This window comes from Tursiops truncatus, chromosome 7, assembly GCF_011762595.2.
Source record: "Tursiops truncatus isolate mTurTru1 chromosome 7, mTurTru1.mat.Y, whole genome shotgun sequence".
NCBI lineage: Eukaryota > Metazoa > Chordata > Mammalia > Artiodactyla > Delphinidae > Tursiops > Tursiops truncatus.
Window position 1 is genome coordinate 244,511 of NC_047040.1, and position 18,283 is coordinate 262,793.

The 18,283-nt window shown below is 44.5% G+C and overlaps 1 protein-coding gene across 16 annotated transcripts in view; it reads left to right on the forward strand.

Moving 5' to 3' along the window:
- Positions 1-18,283, forward strand: part of THAP4 (THAP domain containing 4) — an 81,296-nt gene that overhangs the window by 5,257 nt on the left and 57,756 nt on the right. The gene's annotated exons all lie outside the window — the stretch shown is intronic.

The window sequence follows — 18,283 nt, forward strand, 5'->3', positions numbered from 1 at the left end:
GCCACAGACCCGCCTCCTGTCGCTCTCCTTGCCCTTAGTTTCTAAAGAGTTTGTAATTTCAGTCTTGATTCCCTCTTTAACTTGAGTTGTTTAGGAGGGTGTTGTGGTTTTCAAGTGGATGGGTTGGGGGAAGGGAGTTAATTTTTTGTGTTATTGTTAAGGTTCAGTGACTTAAAGATGCTTGCTTTATAGAATCTTCTGAGGTTTCATTGTGGCTCAGAATGCTCTTTGTTTGTGACTGTTTCCTTACAGCTTGAGAAGAAGGTGTCCTGTCCATCGATTGGTTACATTGTTCTGTCTGGCTGAGGCTGGATCTAGCTTATTTTACTGGTCAACTGATCTGTTTCCTAACTTATTGTATCCACTGATCTGCTGATTTTTTTTTTTAATTTATTTATTTTTGGCTGCGTTGGGTCTTAGTTGCAGCATGTGGGATCTTTCGTTGCAGTGCGAGGGGTTCTCTCTAGTTGTGGAGTGTGGGCTCCAGAGGGCCTGGGCTCACTAGTTGCAGCACACGGGCTTAGTTGCCCATCAGCATGTGGGATCTTAGTTCCCTGACCAGGGATTGAACCCACGTCCCCTGCATTGTAAGGCAGATTCTTAACCACTGGACCACCAGGGAAGTCCCTGATCTGTTGATTTTTAAGAGGTGAGGTAGGTCTGTCACTGTGATTCCTGAGGTGCTATTGCTTCTTGAATGTCTGTTCAGTTTAACTGTATTTACAGACCATGTTATTAGATACGTGAGTATGCCTCCATGTTACCAAACAGAAAGGCCTATTTTGTCCCATTTAAAGTTTTACTTCTTTGTCTCCTTATTTTCAACCTTTTTATATCCCTTTATTTTGTAGCTATATTTTAGCTCAATCTGAGAGCCTTATATAAAGTAATTTAATCCGTTTACAACTGGGATTATAGATAAATTGAAACTTGGGCCTGACTCTTTATTTTATTTTTTAATTTGTTAGGCTTTCTCGTTGTTTCTTTTTCTATTCTGATGGGTGTCTGTCAGCCTTCATCCTGTCTTCCTGTAAATGCTTGAGTTGAGGGGCTCCTGTGCCCCTTCCCAGCCCCGTCCCTCCCCCCATCCCTCCCCCCTGCGGGTCGTCTCTGATCTGAGCTCCAAATCCTCATCTCCCCAGTAGATGCACGTACACGTGGTATTGGTTACTTTATTCACCATGATTTATCGTTACCAATTTTTCCCTCTTTTGGATAAATAGTTAATGATTTGGGGGGAACTCATATGACAGAGAAACTTTGAGAGGAATCGAGTTTGAGATGCCTCATAGGTGCTGATGCCAGAGAGCCAGCACCCAGCCTCTTGAGGTTGCATGTGTGTGCCTGCAGAGGGGGGAGAAAAAGGTATTGTAGAAAGGGGGGTGCTTTGCTGGGCTGCCGCAGCTCTGATCAGAATGGAGAAAGGATGGCTGACTCGGCCACATGGGGTCACTGGTGACCACAGTCTCCTTGGAGTGGTGGGAATGGAGCTGGGTGTAGAGCCAGTGAAGGGAGGGGCCGGTGAGGGTGGCTGGGGACCAGGCACTTTAAGAGGTCGGCTGTGGGGACAGTGGGCAGTAGCCAGAAGGGAACACGGCTCCACGGGAAAGTTGTGTGTGTCAGATGCGGACGAGGGAGCAGGTGTCTGCTGGGGCCCAGGTGGACAGGGAGAGCCGTGAGGACAGACAGGAGCGCACTGGGCCCTGAGGAGGGGGCGGAGGTGGGTGCTGCCCCTCTGCTCCTGGGCTCCCTGGGGTGGAGGGAGAGGCTGCAGGAGGAGCTGGGCCAAGGGCAGTGGGAGGGGTGGGAGGGAGAGAGGCCATGCAGGGCCCCGCTCGGAGCCACGGTCCCCGCCTGCGGCTCTCCTTGGCATCTGCTCCCTTGACCGTTCCCAGTGTGCTTACGACTTCATTCATCGGTGAAGGAACCTTCTGATGATTTTATAGGGTGTGTTGAAGGGACTGTACACATGTTTATTCAGTCCGTGACCTTCAGCCAGTCCCATTTTTTTGGACAGAATCCCTGAAGCAGAGAAGCCCGGCCAGTGGACCTGCAGGTTCCGGGCTCTGGGAAGTTTGCCCTCCAGAAAGCTGGTGCTGAGTGGCATTCCCACAGGATGGGGTGCTCTGTCCCTGAGCCCGTGCTGAGTCCAGGCGTCATGCCGCACCAGCCCGCGTTGCTGGCCTTTCTGTGAACCAGTGAGGATGAACTTCTTTCCGCGTTCATCCCCTCTCTGTCCTTCCCTGACCGTGCCATTCCCGCCTTGCCCACTGACCTGTGAATGTCCCTGATGTGACAAGGATGTCCACTATCAAGTGTGATTCAGCCGTGCCCTCAGTTTTAATTTAATACTTGCTTCAAAAATATCTGTTTTCTTCCTGCTCTTTTATTCATTATACAGACAGTTCTTGAGCTAATCTGGAGTTTTAAAAGCTTTTTATTGTGGAAATCTTGAACATGTACAAATTAAACAGAAATGTATAATAACCCCCTTGTACCTACCCCCTAGCTTCAACATTTATCAGTATTCTGATACTCTTGTTTCATCTATATTTTTACCTACTCCCTACCTTCCATTGATTATTTTCTGATTAATAGAGGGTTTTTTTAGGAAAGTTTGAGAGTAGTCAGCAGATAGTACAGGAAATTCCCCCACAGTTTCCCCTGCTACTAACATCTTGCATTTCCACTTGTGTTAGTGTGGTTCATTCATTACAAGTTATGAACCCATATAGATACGTTGTTATTAACTAAGTCCACAGTTTACATTTAGGTTCCTGTCTTATACTTGGATTTTTTTTCCACTGACAAACTATTGTTAACAAAACAGAGTATCTTTCAAAGATACAAATCTCAAGAGGATTTTATTTAAGACCAACTCAGTAGAATGAAGTAAAAGATTGAGTGGGTAGAAATTTTGTGATTTCAAACCATTGAAGATGAATCATTGCTGGGCAAGAAAAACGTGGTTGGGGAAGGGACAAAAAGAGGAATCTTTCAAACAAGCACAAACACAGGAGCACCAGCCTTGCCCCACTGAAGGCCTGGGGAGGAAGGCGACCACTGCACGCGTCTGAGTCCCGGCCGGGGTCTGTGCGCCCCTGGAAACACTCGGGCAGGTCAGCCCGCAGGACGCCTTATACTTGGGTTTTGACAGGTACATGAGCACATGTATCCTCATTACAATATCACAGAGCAGTTTCACTGCCCTAAAAACCTCTCTGTCCACTGTTCGCGCCTTTCCTCCCAGTCCTTGGCAGCCACTGATCTTTAGACTGTTTCTGTAGTTTTGCCTTTTCTCGGATGTCGCCTGATTGGGATGTATGGCTGCTGTGAACTAGAGCATGCAGCCTTTTCAGGGTGGCTTCTTTCACTTAGTATATATTTAGGGTTCCTCTGTCGTTTTATGGTTTGGTAGTTCATTTCTTTTTTGTTGTTGTTCCTTTTCTTATATTGAGTTAAAATACAAATAACAAAAAGTGTATCTTCTTAACAGTTTGTCAGTGTACAGTTCAGTGGCATTGAATACATTCACGTTGTTGAGCAGCCATCACCACCATCCATGCCCGTAACTCATGTAAATCGGAAACTCTATACCAATTAAACAGTAACTCTCCCTCTCCCCGCGCCTAGCCATTGGCAGCCACCATTCTACTTTCTGTCTCCATGATTTTGACGCATGTAAGTGAAATCATATAGTATTTGTCCGTCTGTGATTAGCTGTTTCAGTTAGCCTAGTGCCCACAGCGTACATCCATGTTGTAGCATACTACAGAGTTTTCTTCCATTGTATGGATGGACCACAATGTGTTTATCCACTCATCCATCGACGGACATTGGGTTGCTTCCACCCACTGGCTGTTAGGAATCATGCTGCTATGAATGTGGGTGTACAAGTAACTTTTCAAGACCTGACTTTCTGTTCTTTCGGGTGTATACCCAGAAGTGGGATTGCCGGTTCATATGGTAGTTCTGTGTTTAATTTTTTGAGGAACTTCCGTACTATTTTCCGTAATGAATACACCACATTACATTCCTGCTGACAGTGCACAAGAGTTCCAGTTTCTCGGCATCGTTACCAACACGTGTTTTCTGTGTTTTTGATAACAGCCATCCTCACGGGTGTGGGGCAGTCTCGTCTCACCGTGGTTTTCGTTTGCATCTCCCTAACGGTCAGTCACACTGAGCATCTTTTCATGTGTATATTGGCCAGTCGTATGTCTTCTTTGGAGAAATGTCTGTTCAAGTCCTTTGCCCATTTTTCAGTCAGGTTATTTGGGGGGGTTTTTGTTGTTTAGCTTTAGGAGTTCTGTATATAGTCTAGATATTGATCTCATATCAGAAATATGATTTGCAAATATTTTCTCCCGTTCTGTAGGTTGCCTTTTTACCATGTGGATATTGCCTTTTGATATACAAATTATAACAATTTTCTTAAAGTCCAGTTTGTCTATTTTTTCTTTTGTTACCTGTACCTTTGTTGTCATATTCCAGAAATCATTGTCAAGTCCAGTGTCGTGAAACTTTCATCCTATGTTTTCTTCTAAGAGTTTTATTACTTTAGGTCTTACGTTTAGGTCTTTCATCCATTTTGAGTTAGTTTTTACATATGGTGTTAGATAGCCGTATACCTAACCAGTTAGAGCCCACCTTGGTTCTTTGGCACGTGGATGTCCAGCTTTCCCAGGACCGATTGTTGAAAACACTGTCCTTTCTCCACTGAATGGTCTTAGCACTCTTGTCAAAAATCATTTGACCATACATGTGGGGGTTTATTTCTGGATTCTCTGTTCTGTTCCGCTGGTTTATATACGTCTTCGTGCCAATATCACACTGTTTTGAATTACTATAGTTAAGTTTTGAAATCAGGAAATGTGAGTTCTCCAGTTTTGTTCCTTTTCAGGATCGTTTTGGCTATTCTCAGTCCTTTGAGATTCCGTATGAATTTTAGGATGGTTTTTTTTATTTCTGCAAAAAACATTGGTATTTTGAGAGAGGTAGCACTGAATTTGTAGATTGCTTTGGTTAATATTGACAGTTTAACAATATGAAGCCTTCCAGTCCATGAGTATGGGATGTGTGTCCATTAATTTATGTTTTCTTTAATTGCTTTCTGAAGTGTTTTGTAGTTTTCATTGTACAAGTCTTTCACCTCTGTGGTTAAGTTAATTTCAAAGTATTTTATTCTTTTTGATGCTATTATAAATGGGATTGTTTCTGTAGTCTCCTTTTCAGATTGTTCATGTTTTGTGTATAGAAATGCAACTGATGTTTGTGTGTTGGCTTTGGTATCTTGCTAATTTGATGAATTCATTTATTAGATCCAACAGCTTTTTTTTTTTCCTTAAAGGATTACCAGATTACTTTAGCCGCCTCACCATGAATCACCGTGGGTTTATTGATGTTTTGTTTTGTTTTTAATTGAAGTATAGCTGATTTACAATATTACGTTAGTTTCAGGTGCAGAGCAAAGTGATTCAGTCTTTTGTTTTTTCAGATTATTTTCCATTATAGGTTGTTACAGGATATTGAATATAGTTCCCTGTGCTCTACAATAAATCCTTGTTGCTTACTTATTTTATATGTAGTAGCATATATCTGTTAATCCCATAGTCCTAATTTATCCCTCCTCCCCTCCCTTTCCCCTTTGATAACCAGAAGTTTGCTTTCTATGTCTGTGAGTCTGTTTCTTTTTTTTTTTTTTTTTTGGTACGCGGGCCTCTCACTGTTGTGGCCTCTTCCGTTGCGGAGCACAGGCTACGGACGCGCAGGCTCAGCGGCCATGGCTCACGGGCCCAGCCGCTCCGCGGTATGTGGGATCTTCTCGGACCGGGGCACGAACCCGTGTCCCCTGCATCGGCAGGCGGACTCTCAACCACTGCGCCACCAGGGAAGCCCTGTTTCTATTTTGTATATAGATTCATTTCTATTATTTCTTAGATTCCACATGTAAGTAATATCACATAATATTTGTCTTTGTCTGACTTCACTTATTATGTTATTTTCTAGGTCCATCCATGTTGCTGCAAATGGCAGTATTTCATTCTTTTTTATGGACAAGTAATATTCCATTGTGTACATATATACCACATTTCTTTTTAAACTGATTGACTGCTGATAGGTACTTGGGTTGTTTCCATGTCTTGGCTATTGTAAATAGGGCTGCTGTGAACATTGGGGTGCATGTATCCTTTTGAATTAGAGTTTTCATCTTTTCCAGATATATGCCAGGGAGTGGGATTGCTGGATCCTATGGTCGCTCTATTTTTAGTTTTTTAAGGAACCTCCATATTGTTTTCCATAGTGGCTACACCAATACCTATTCCCACCAACAGTGCAGGAAGGTTCCCTTTTCTCCCCACAGTCTCCAGCATTTATTATTCACAGACTTTTTGATGATGGCCATTCTGACCAGTGTGAGGTGATACCTCATCGTGGTTTTGATTTGCATTTCTCTAATAATTAGCAGTGTTGAGCACCTTTTCATGTGCCTGTTGGCCATTTGTATGTCTTCTTTGGAGAAATGTCTTTTTAGGTATTCTGCCCATTTTTGGATTGGGCTGTTTGTTTTTTGATATTGAGTTATATGACCTATAATCTAATAGCTTTTTTGTGCAGTGTTTAGGATTTTCTACATATGAGGTCATGTCATCTCAGATAATTTTACTTCTTCCTTTCTAATTTGGATTCCTTTTATTTCTTTTTCTTGCCTAATTGCTCTGGCTAGAACTTTGAGTACTATGTTGAATAGGAGAGGTGAGGTGGGCAGCCTCGCCTTGTTCCTGATCTTCGAGGAAAAGCTTCAGTCTTTCATCATCGAGTATTATGTTTGCTATGGGCTTTTCATATATGGCTTGTATAGTGTTGAGATAGTTTTCTTCTATCCCTATTTTGTTGAGTGTTTTTGTCATGGAAGGGTGTTGAATTTTGTCAAATGCTTTTTCTGCATCGAGATGATCACGTGTTCTTTTCCCTTCATTTTGTTGGTGTGGCATATTACACTGATCGATATTTGTATGTTGAACTATCCTTGCATTCCAGGAATAAATCCCACATAGTCACGGTATGTAATTCTTTAATATGATGCTAACTTCAGTTTGCTAGTATTTTGTTGAGGATTTTTGCATCAGTGTTCAGAAGGGATATTGGCTTGTAGTTTTCTTTCCTTGGAGTATCTTTGTCTGGCATTGGTATCAGGGTTATTCAGGCCTCAATACAATGAGTTAGAAATGTTTCCTCCTCTTCAATTTTTTTGGAAACGTCTGAGAAGGATTGTTGTTAGTTCTTCTTAAAATGTTCGGTAGAATTCACCAGTGAAGCCATCAGGTCCAGGGCTCATCTTTGTCAGGAGGTTTTTGATTACTGATTCAATCTCCTTACTAGTTGTAGGTGTATTCAGCTTTTCTCTTTGTTTGTGATTTAGTCTTAGTAGGTTTTGTGTTTCTAGGAATTTGTCCATTTCATCTAGGTTATCCAGTTTGTTGGCATGCAATTGTCCATAGTCCTTTCATAGTCCTTTTTGTTTCTGTAGAATTAGTAGTAATATCCCTACTTTCATTTCTATTTTTAGTAATTTGAGTCTTCTCTCTTTTTTTTCTTCGTCCATCTAGCTAGAGGTTTGTTGAATTTGTTCATCTTTTCAAAGATGGTTCTCCTATTTTTTTTTCCTATTTTTAAATTAGGTTGTTTTATTATTGTTTTAAGAGTTCTTTGTGTATTTTGAATACAAGTCCTTTTTTGTTTTACTTCTTTATGTAATAAAGTTAAATATATGAAAATGTATGAGATAGAAATGGTAGGGAAAAAAAACAAACATGGGTTAGGAACATGAATTTTTCTAAAACTAGGGTCCAAAGAAGGAGGCAGGGAAGGAGGCAGGAAGCTTTTAGGCAGGGTGGGGGGCGTTGGAGGGGTTGGTAGGGGGTGGCTAATATAGCCTCCCAGTCTGTAGCTTGTCTTTTTATTCTCTTTTTATTTTATTCTCTTAACAGCATCTTGCAAAACAGAATTTTTTAAGTTTAATAAAGCCCTTATCAGTTTTTTTCTTACATCGATTGGGCTTTTGGTGTTGTATCTAAAAACTCATTGCCAAATAAGGTCACGTAGATTTTCTCCTGTGTCTCTTTAAGAAGTTTTGCACTTTAACGTTTTACATTGAGGCCTGTGATCCATCTTGAGTTAATTTTTGTAAAAGGTGTAAGGTCTTTGTCTAGATGCTTTTTTTCAGTCTAGTCATCCAGTTTCAGCACCGTTTGTTGAATAGACTGTTCCTTCTCCGTTGTATTGCCTTTGCTCCTCTGTAAAAACTCAGTTGCCTCTGTTTGTGGTGGTCTAGTTCTGAACTCTGTTTTGTTCCACTGATTGATGTATCTGTTCTTTCACCAGTACCACATTTTATTGATGATTGTAGCTCTATAATAGGTCTTGAAATAGGGTACTGTTAGTTCTCCAACTTTGTTCTTTTCCATCAATATTGTGCTGGCTATTCAGGGTCTTCTGCCTCTCCATATGAACTTTAGAATCAGTTTGTCAGTATCCACAAAATGATTGATGAGATTTTGATTGGGACTGTGTTGAATCAATAGATCAAGTTGGGCAGAATTGACCATCTTAACAATATTGAATCTTCCAATATAGGAACATAGAATATCCATCCATTTATTTAGATCTTCTTTTATTTCTTTCATCAGTTTTGTAGTTTTCTTCATAAATCTTTACATATTCTGTTAGATTTGTACTTAAATATTTCCTTCTTTTTTTGGCGCAATTATAAATGTTATTTTTTTTTAATTTCAAATTCCAGTTGTTTATTGCTAGTATATAGGGAAACAATTGACTTTAGTACGTTAGCATTATATCCTGCAACCTTGCTATAATTGCTGATTAACTCCAGTAGCTTTTTTGTGGATCCTTTAGGATTTTCTACATAGACGGTCATGTCATCTGAGAACAAAGACAGTTTTATTTTTCTGTTTCACTCTGTGTACCTTTTATTTCCTTTTCTTCTCTTGTAGCATCAACTGGGACTTCCAGTTCATTGTATGAGTGGGGAGGGGGCATCCTCGCCTTGTTTCTGATCTTCGTAGGGAAGCTTTGAGTTTCTCACCATGAGTATGGCATTAACTATAGCATTTTTTTGGTTTTGGGGGGGTTTTTGGCCACGCCATGCAGCTTGCATGATCTTAGTTCTCTGACCAGGGATTGAACCTGCACCCTCCCCTCAGCAGTGAAAGCACGGAGGCCTAACCACTGGACTGCCAGAGAATTCCCGTCTGTAGGGTTTTTTAAATAGATGTTCTTTATCAAGTTGAGGAAGTTCCCCTTGATTCCTAGTTTATTGAGAGTTTTATCATGAAAAGTGATTTTGTCACTTTTTCTGCATCCATTGATATGATCATTTGAGTTTTCTTCTCTAGCCTGTTGATGTGACGGAGTGTATTAACTGATTTTAGAGTGCTGAACCAGCCTTGTATACTGGAATAAACCCACATGGTCATGGTGTATAATTTTTTTTTTTTTATGTTGTTAGATGCCATTTGCTCGTGTTAAGGAGTTTTGCATCTGTGTTGATGAGAGATATTTGTAGTTTTCCTTTCTTGTAATGTCTCTGCCTGGTTTTGGTATTAGGGTGATGCTGGCCTCAATTGAATGACTTAGGAGGTATTCCCTCTGCTTCTGCCTTCCAGAAGAGATTGTAAAGAATAGGTAAAATTTTTTCCTTAGATGTTTGGTAGAATTCACCAATATTCTAGAAACCCATCTAGGCCTGGTACTTTCTGTTTTAGAAGGTTATTAATTATTGATTCAGTTTCTCTAATAGATACAGGCCTATTCAGATTTATCTCTTTCTCCTGGTATAAATTTTGCTAGTAAGTGTCTCTCAAGGAATTGATCCATTTCACCTAAATTATCAAATTTGTAGGCGTAAAGTGTTCATAATATGCCTTTTTAACCTTTTAATGTCCATGGGATAGTAGTGATGTTCCTCTTTTATTTATAATATTGGTAATTTTTGTCTTCTCTCCTTTTTTCCTTAGTTAACCAGGCTAGAGTTTTATCAGTTTTATTGATCTTTTTGAAAAACCAATCTTGGATTTTGTTGATTTTCTTTTTTTTCCTGTTTTCAATTTCATTAGTTTCTGCTCCAATTTTTTTTTCCTTTTCTTCTGCTTGCTTTCAATTTAATTGCTTTTCTTTCTCTACTTTCCTAATGTGAAAACTTAGATTATTAATTTCAGGTACTACTTTTCTAATATACATTTCCCTCTAAGTATTGCTTTTTCTGCATCCCACAAATTTTGATAAGTTGTATTTTCATTTCCATTTAGTTTAAGTGTTTTTATTTCTCTTGAGGCTTCCTTCTTGACCCACTTGGTTCTTAGAAGTGTCTTGTTTAATCTCTAAGTATTTTGGACTGTTTCAGGTATCTTGCTGTTACTGATTTAATTCCAGTGGTCTGAGAACGTATTTTGTATGATTTCTGTTCTGTGAAATGTGTTAAGATGTGTTCTGCGGCCCAGAACGTGGCCTGTCATGGTGAATGTTTCTTGTGAGCTTGAGCTGGAGCAAAATGTGTGTCCTGCTGTTGTTGATGGAACTAGTGGTTAGTCAGGGATCTTTAGAGAAATAGAACCAGTAGTGTGTGTGTGTGTGTGTGTGTGTGTGTGTGTGTGTGTGCGCGCGCGCGCGTGTGTGTGCGTGTGTGTGCGTGTGTGTGTGTGTGTGTGTGTGTGTACACAGAAATTCATTACAGGAATTGGCTCCCACCATTATGTATGGCAAGCTCGAGAACTAGGAAAGCTGGTGGAGTAATTCAGTTCCTGTTCAAAGGCCTGGGAGGGGGTAGGGAAGTCCTGGTCCATCTGAAGGCCCCAGGACAGGAGATGGTGCCCCAGCTCCAACAGAGAGAGCAGGTTCGCCCCTCTGCGGCCTTTTTATTCTGTTGAGGCACTCACGGCCCACGCACATGGGGAGGGCCATCAGCTTTACTGAGTACACCAATTCAGATGCTAATCTCTTCTGGAAAGACCTTCACAGACACCCCCTGAAATGTTTTACCAGCTAGTTGGGCATCCTCTTAGCCCAGTCAAGTTGACACCTAAAATTAGCCACCATAGTGGTTCATAGAGATCAGTTATATTCAGTTGATTGATGAGTTCATCAGTGTCCTTGCTGATTTTCTGTCGGCTGGATCTGTCCATTCCTTGTAGTGTGTTGAAGTCTCCAGCTGTGATGGTAGGTTTGTGTATTTCTCCTTGCTGTTCTGTCAGGCTTTGTCTCACGTATTTTGATGCTCTGTTGTTAGGTACATAAGCATTGAGGATTATTAATCTTCTTGGAGACTTGGCCTCTTGGTTATTATATACTATTGCTGCTCTTCACCCCTGGTAATTTTTCTAGTCCTAATGTCTGCTTTCCAGCTATTCCAGCTGTCTTTTGATTCTTGTCAGCATGATATATCTTTCTACATCCCTTTACTTTTTTTTTTTTTTTTTTTTACGGTACACGGGCCTCTCACTGTTGTGGCCTCTCCCGTTGCAGAGCACAGGCTCCGGATGCACAGGCTCAGCGGCCATGGCTCACGGGCCCAGCCGCTCTGTGGTATGTGGGATATTCCTGGACCGGGGCACGAACCCGTGTCCCCTCCTCGGCAGGCGGACTCTCAACCACTGCGCCACCAGGGAAGGCCCATCCCTTTACTTTTAATCTGTCTTTATATTTAAGGTGGGTCTCTTATAGACAACATATAGTGGGTCTTTTTTTTTTTCAATCTGCTCTAATGGTCTCCATCTTTTGATGGGTGGTCTTAGGCCACTCAAATATAAACTGGTCATTGCTTCAGCTGGATTGATGTCTGTCATGTTTGTGACTGCTTTCCATTTGCTTCTTTTGTTTTCTTCCTCTCCTTTTCAACCTTCTCTGTTTTTAATTGAGCGTTTTATTGGATTTCATTTTCTCTCCTTTCTTAGCATATCAATTAACACTTCTTTTAAAAAAGTTTTTTAGTGGTTGTCCGAAAGTTTGCAATATACATTTTTTTTTTTCTTGCGGTACGCGGGCCTCTCACTGCTGTGGCCTCTCCTGTTGCGGAGCACAGGCTCCGGACGTGCAGGTCCAGCGGCCATGGCCCACGGGCCCAGCCGCTCCACGGCATGCGGGATCCTCCCGGACCGGGGCACGAACCCGCATCCCCTGCATCGGCAGGCGATTCCCAACCACTGCGCCACCAGGGAAGCCCTGCAATATACATTTACAACTAATCTGTGTCCACTTTCAAATAACACTACACTGCTTCATGGGTAGTGCAGGTGCCTTTAACAGACTGTCCCTTATGAAATTGCTGTCATGCATTTCACTTATACTTATGCTATAATCACCCTGTTACTACTAAAAATTTGAACAAACCTTTGTCTATTGTGTCAATTAAGAATAAGAAAAAGCATTTTATTTTTACCTTCATTTATTCCTTCTCCAGTGCTCTTTTCTTTATATAGATATGAGTTTTCTGATCTATATCATTTTCCTTGTCCCTGAAGAACTTTTAATATTTCATGCAGGGCATGTCTGCTGGCAGTGAATTCTCTCAGTTTTTGTTTGAAAAAGTCTTTATTTCCTCTTTACTTTTGAAGGATACTTTCACTGGATGTAGGACTCTACACTTTTCCTGCTTGCAGGTCTTCTAACAAGAAGTCCACTTTAATTCTTATTGTTTTAACTCTGTAGATGAGGTTTTTTCCCCTCTGGCCTCTTTTAAGATTCTCTGTCTTTGGTTCTCTAAAGTCTGAATATGATATGCCTAGATGTAGATTTTTTGGTATTTATTTTGCTTGTTATTGTCTGAGCTTCCTGGATCTGTGGTTTGGTGTCTGTCATTAATTTTTAAAAATTCTCAGCTCTTTTTACTTCACACATTTCTTTATCTCCTTTCTTTTTCTCTATTCCAATCATGCATATGTATCACTTTTTTATTGTTGCACATTTCCCTGATATTCTGTTCTTGTTCTTTTTTCTTTTTGCATTTCAGTTGGGGAAGTTTCCATGGACATATCTTCAGATTCCCTGACTCTTTCCTCAGCCTTGTCCATCAGTGTTTTTGATTCTTTGTCTGCATTTCCTTTCTCCTCCGATGTTACTCATCTCTTCTTGCATGGTGTCCACTTTTTCCATTAGCATCCTTAGTATATTAATCTGATAATTACAGAATTTCTTCCATATCTGAGTCAGGCTCTGTCTCTTCAGACTGTGGGTTTTTTTTTTTTTTTTTGCTTGCTTTTTAGCATGCCATGTAATTTTTTGGAAAGGTGGATATGGTGTATGTATCACAGTGGAAACTGACGTAGATGGGCTCTCAGCTTGAAGTGTCGCCGTAACCTGACTAGCGATTGGGCCGCGTCTCATCTCTCCTGCAGCTGCAGCTGTACGTGCCAAGGCTTCAGATTCCTCCAAGTCCTTATTTTTTGTCTCCCCTGTTGTCTTTGGGTTTCTCTGAAGACTGTTTTCGTAGTAGAGTCGGTACCTTGGGGCATTTTCCCCTGTAATCCTGTTACGCTGGAGCCCTGAGGAGTGGTGTGGGGGAAGGGAAGCATTTTATAATCTTAGGATTAAATTTCAGCCTTTTAGTGGCCTGTATTCCTGGGCTGTGACCTTCACAAGTGTTTCTTCCCCTTCTTTCCCCTCCCTGGGGTAAGACCGGAAGGCCAGAGGGGCCAAGTGGGGAAGAGCCCTTACCCCAGGTGAGATCAAGCTCTGGTGGAGTCTTTTCACTGCAGAACAGGACTTTGTTTTGGAGAATGCTCTGGGCTTATTTCAACATGGTTCCCTTACCCTACCCCTGCCGGGGACCCAGGTGATTTTTTTCTTGGCTTTTTGTGATGAGAACTTGGTGGGTTTCTGGAAATGAACCCCATGAAAGTGCGGGGCCTGCAGGACTGTGGCCCCGCAGATGCTTACTGTCTCGGTCTTGCGCACTCAGCCCGGCATCTGGTCCAGGGTTCCTGCCAGCTTCTGCTCCAGGTGAGCACATTTCTGCAAGTTTGGGGGAGACATCTGTGGCCGCACTTCTCTGATGGGTCCAAGGACAGTCATTAATTTTCAGTTCTTTCAGTGTTTTTCTTGTAAAGACAGGAGTTATGACTTCTAAGCTCTACGTACGTGTCAGAGTGGAAGATGGCCCCTCCCCTGTTGAGTTTAATTTGCAGGAAAGCTGCCCATTTTAGTAACTGCCACCTTAACAAATTCACTTATTAATTCGAATAGTTTCTCAGTTGAGACTTTTGGATTAACTAGATAACCAACCATAACATTTATCCGCAAATAATAATTTGGCCTCTTTTTATGTCTTTTGTATTTTATAGAAAATATGCTCAATTTTCTGTCATTTCCTTTTCCCCCCTGTGTGCATGGGTGCCTTTCCATTTCCTGGGTGATGAGGTGAGGGCCTTGCCATCATTTTAAAAGAACAGCTTCCCCTGGGGTGCCCGTTCAGTGGGAACCAGCCGGACCATGTGTGCCGCGTGTATGCCCTCTCTGCCTGGGACAGCCAGCGCCGGCTGGGCCACCTGGGCTCTGCACCCTATGTGTGTGCAGTTGGCGTCATTTTCTCTGTGCCCTGGCGGGAACGCTGGCATCAACACAAAGCGATGTGGGCGTGGGTGGCACCAGGAAGACGTCCGTCCCTAGGTCCCAATGGACGGGTGTGCTCATTTCCTGCCCTGGGGGTCCTGGGCCTGTCTGCTGACACATTTGCCAGGAGACACAGAAGGGGACGCGGCAGGAGTTTCCACAGTGCGTGTTCCAGAAAGAGCCTTTGCTGCGTGCTTGGCCCACGTGCTTTCCCTGTTGAACGGGGCAGTCCCCTCTGGCCGTCAGTGGGAGCAGCAGAGGGTGTAGGCCCCAGTCCTCACTCTGCTCCATGCGGTTCGCCCCTCTGGCCTGTCTGACTTTCATAAATTCACCTTGACCTCCAAAGCCCCTCTCAGCTCTAAGATTTGGTCATCTCTGGTCTGTCCTTGTCTTCCACTTTCTCCTGAGGAATCCCCTTTTATCGTGGAACTACAGTTCCCAGAATGCATCCTTCAGGTTTGGCAGTCACTTCCTGCCGAGCTGCTAACAGCCAGGTGCAAACATTTCCCGTGTATTGGCAGAAAACAACCTTGAAGAACCTTGACGGTGTCCGGAGGGTAGAAAACTTAGGGATGGGTAAGCCTGCTTTCGCTGTCTTGAGCCAAAAAAAAATGAAAATTTAAATTTCTTGGAGAAAATTTAAATTTTTGTTTTTGCATTTTGGTTGAGATCTTAATAAAAGAAAAATGAAATCAGGAAAAGAAATGCATAGAAAAGGCTGTCTGGTTTATTTGAAGAGGTTGAAAGGGGCAAGTAGGCTAGATTTCCTATTTATTATACTTCTCATTTGTTTGACTTTTAAATTCATTTTATTTTTGTTTCTCTAACAAAGTATAACTTATATAGAGCTAAATACACAAATCTTAACGATATAGTTGGATGGATTCTGGCTATGTATAGGCTCATGTCACTTGACATTTGGATTTTAGAAGAATCCTGTTGGTCTTTCTGCCCCGCAACACTTCAGTGCAAACAAGGAGCTGACAGTGGCTCCCCAGCGGTGGCAGCTTGGGGTGGGGGCAGGGCGAGGCAGCCAGCCTTCGGGGACCTGCCCACACCCAACGTTGACTGCTGTCCTTGTCCACACTGAAATTCATTACGATTAAGAGCAAGTGACAGCAAGCCAGGAGGACTGGATCTGAAGTGTTTCTCGGCGCAGGGCCAGGTGTCAGACCTTCTGGGTTGTAACCATGCGCTGGGGCCGCACCAGGAGTCCCCTGACATTTATTTAACAGCGTGCTCCTTCCTTTCCAAGCAAGCGCTCCATTTCTATTCACAGTGTTTCTTCTGGCTTTTAAAAGAAGAGTCATCTTAGAATTTTCTAGTCTTTTTAAATATACAGCCTTATAAACACACTGCTGCCCCTTCCACTTTCTTAGTGTGATGACAGTGTTCATCACATGTGAGCTCCGTGCTCAGTGACAGCCGACACCTAGGCGAGGGGTTCTGTTTCCCGAGGACTCAAGGAACCTCGGCTCGGGAAGGCTCCACGTGGCCTCGTGTGCACCATCCGGCCCTGCCGAGTCTGCTGATGAGCACATGTGGGGCTGAATCTCCTGGAGGCGGGGAGCGAGGCCCTAAGCTCTCACCCCACCCCGCCTGCTCTTCCCGAAACACCCTGCCACCCTCTGTCCAGGGGCCTGTGCCCGGCTGAGTGCCTCTTTGGTGCTTCTGACCTGTGCTGGTGGCAGTGTCCACCTTGGCTCGTGTGGCCCACACTGCCGCCCTGATAGTGCCAACCCCCCAGGACGCCGGCCGCACCTGGACTTCTCCCCTCGCCTCCCCCACCTTCTGTCCTCATTCACTCCCTAACCTACGTCGCATCTTAAGCCTCACTTGCCATTTTCTGGTTTTGGCGACTCTCCTCCAGGTGTCTGACTTCCACCCTCAGTCCCCGTGGCCACCTCCCTGGTTCCCATCCCCGGGACTGGTCAGCCCCACCTTTCGCCTCACCTGGCTGTAGTTTGCACACCCAGCTCCTCCCCTGCCTGAGCCTGGTGGGTGGTAGCCTTCACTCAGACCCGGCCCGGGGCCGCTACCCCGGAGCGAGGAGGGCAGGCGGGACCAGTTTAGGTGGGCCGCCGGCCAGCCCTGCCATCTTGTCCCACGACCCTGCAGGTGTAAACCGCGTGGTCCAGGCCCGCCTCAGGCCCACCAGCCCAACTCTCCCGGGACCAGCTGGGCTCTGCGTATGTCAGCCAGCCGCCCCCATGCCCCGTCCTACCCATTTGAGAGCAGCTGGGCTCTTGTCCCTTCAGAGGACCCTCCGTGGAGCCCTTTTCCACCTGTGCTCCTCCTGTCTCGTCTCCGGGTCCCTGAGGCAGTTCCTTCATCTTGCTGGAGTTTCTTATAAAAACATCTTCTCTTGCCTCCTAGCAAACGAGGGTGCAGTGGAGACTCCCCAGGTCCATCTTTAATCCGTCTTTGCTCTGCCTCCCTTCCAGGTGCCAGTGTTGCGGCGAGTCCCTGGGCCCCTGGGGGCTGGGGGCCACGGAGCATCCCTGCAGGTAGACTTCGCAGGCTCTGCAGCCCCGTTCTCCCGCTGGACCGGCTGTGCTCTCCTGCTCGTGGACCGCTACAACCGCGTCCTTACAGGCCTCTCCCAGCAGGTCCTGTGGCTGCTCCTCCTGCACTGTTCAGGCTGCTGGTTTCGTGTTGACATCAGGGCAGTGGGCCTGTCCGTACATAGGCAGCGTCCCTGTGTACAGAACAGCTCCCTATGCATCTCAGACAGTGCAAAAACCTACTTCCTCACTTAGAAACCCAGCTGAGGGCAGCTGCAATGTCCCTTGACACTCTGGAAGCCATTGGTTCAGGTTGCAGGGGGGTCGCTGGTGTCACCAGCCTCTCACTCGGGCTGGAAGAGAGAAGGGACGAGAGGCCGCGAGGGGGGCACGCACGGGCCCTGACCCTGGGGCCAGGGGAGCGCCGGGCCCTCCACAAGCCCTGTGTCGTGAGGACAAGGCTGTGACAGCTCATGGACCGGGACCACTGGGGACGAGGGGCTGGGACTCCCCACAGCCTGGTCTTGTTTTAATTTGAACATGTTTAGAAATCGCGATATTTTACCCCCAAAGTCAACATTTCTGGTTTCTCTTAAAATACCAGAATACCTGCAACGGAGAGCCCGTCCTTGCGGGGCAGCAGTCCCCCTGCAGGGACCCGAGACCCAGGAGGCGAGGCCGCCCCGTGCTGCTGTCGCACAGCCGGCAGGCCAGGGAAAGGCGGGCGTCTCTGCTTTCTTTTTTTTTTTTTTGCGATACACGGGCCTCTCACTGCTGTGGCCTCTCCTGTCGCGGAGAACAGGCTCCGGACGTGCAGGCTCAGCAGCCATGGCTCGTGGGCCCAGCCGCTCCGCGGCATGTGGGATCTTCCCAGACCGGGGCACGAACCCGTGTCCCCTGCATCGGCAGGCGGACTCTCAACCACTGCGCCACCAGAGAAGCCCTTTGCTTTCTTTTGATGCTTGTTTGTTTCGTGGAAGTTTCAGCTCCTAATGTTTCTACTGAGGTAGCATTTACATGAGTGAGACAGCTTAGGTGTCCCCTGGATGAGGTTTGACGGGTGCAGACCCTTCAGCCAGCACCCTCAGGCTCTTTTGTGCCTTCTGACTCCCCTCCCATAGATCTGCGGGCCTGATCTAAACGTTCTTACAAGTGGA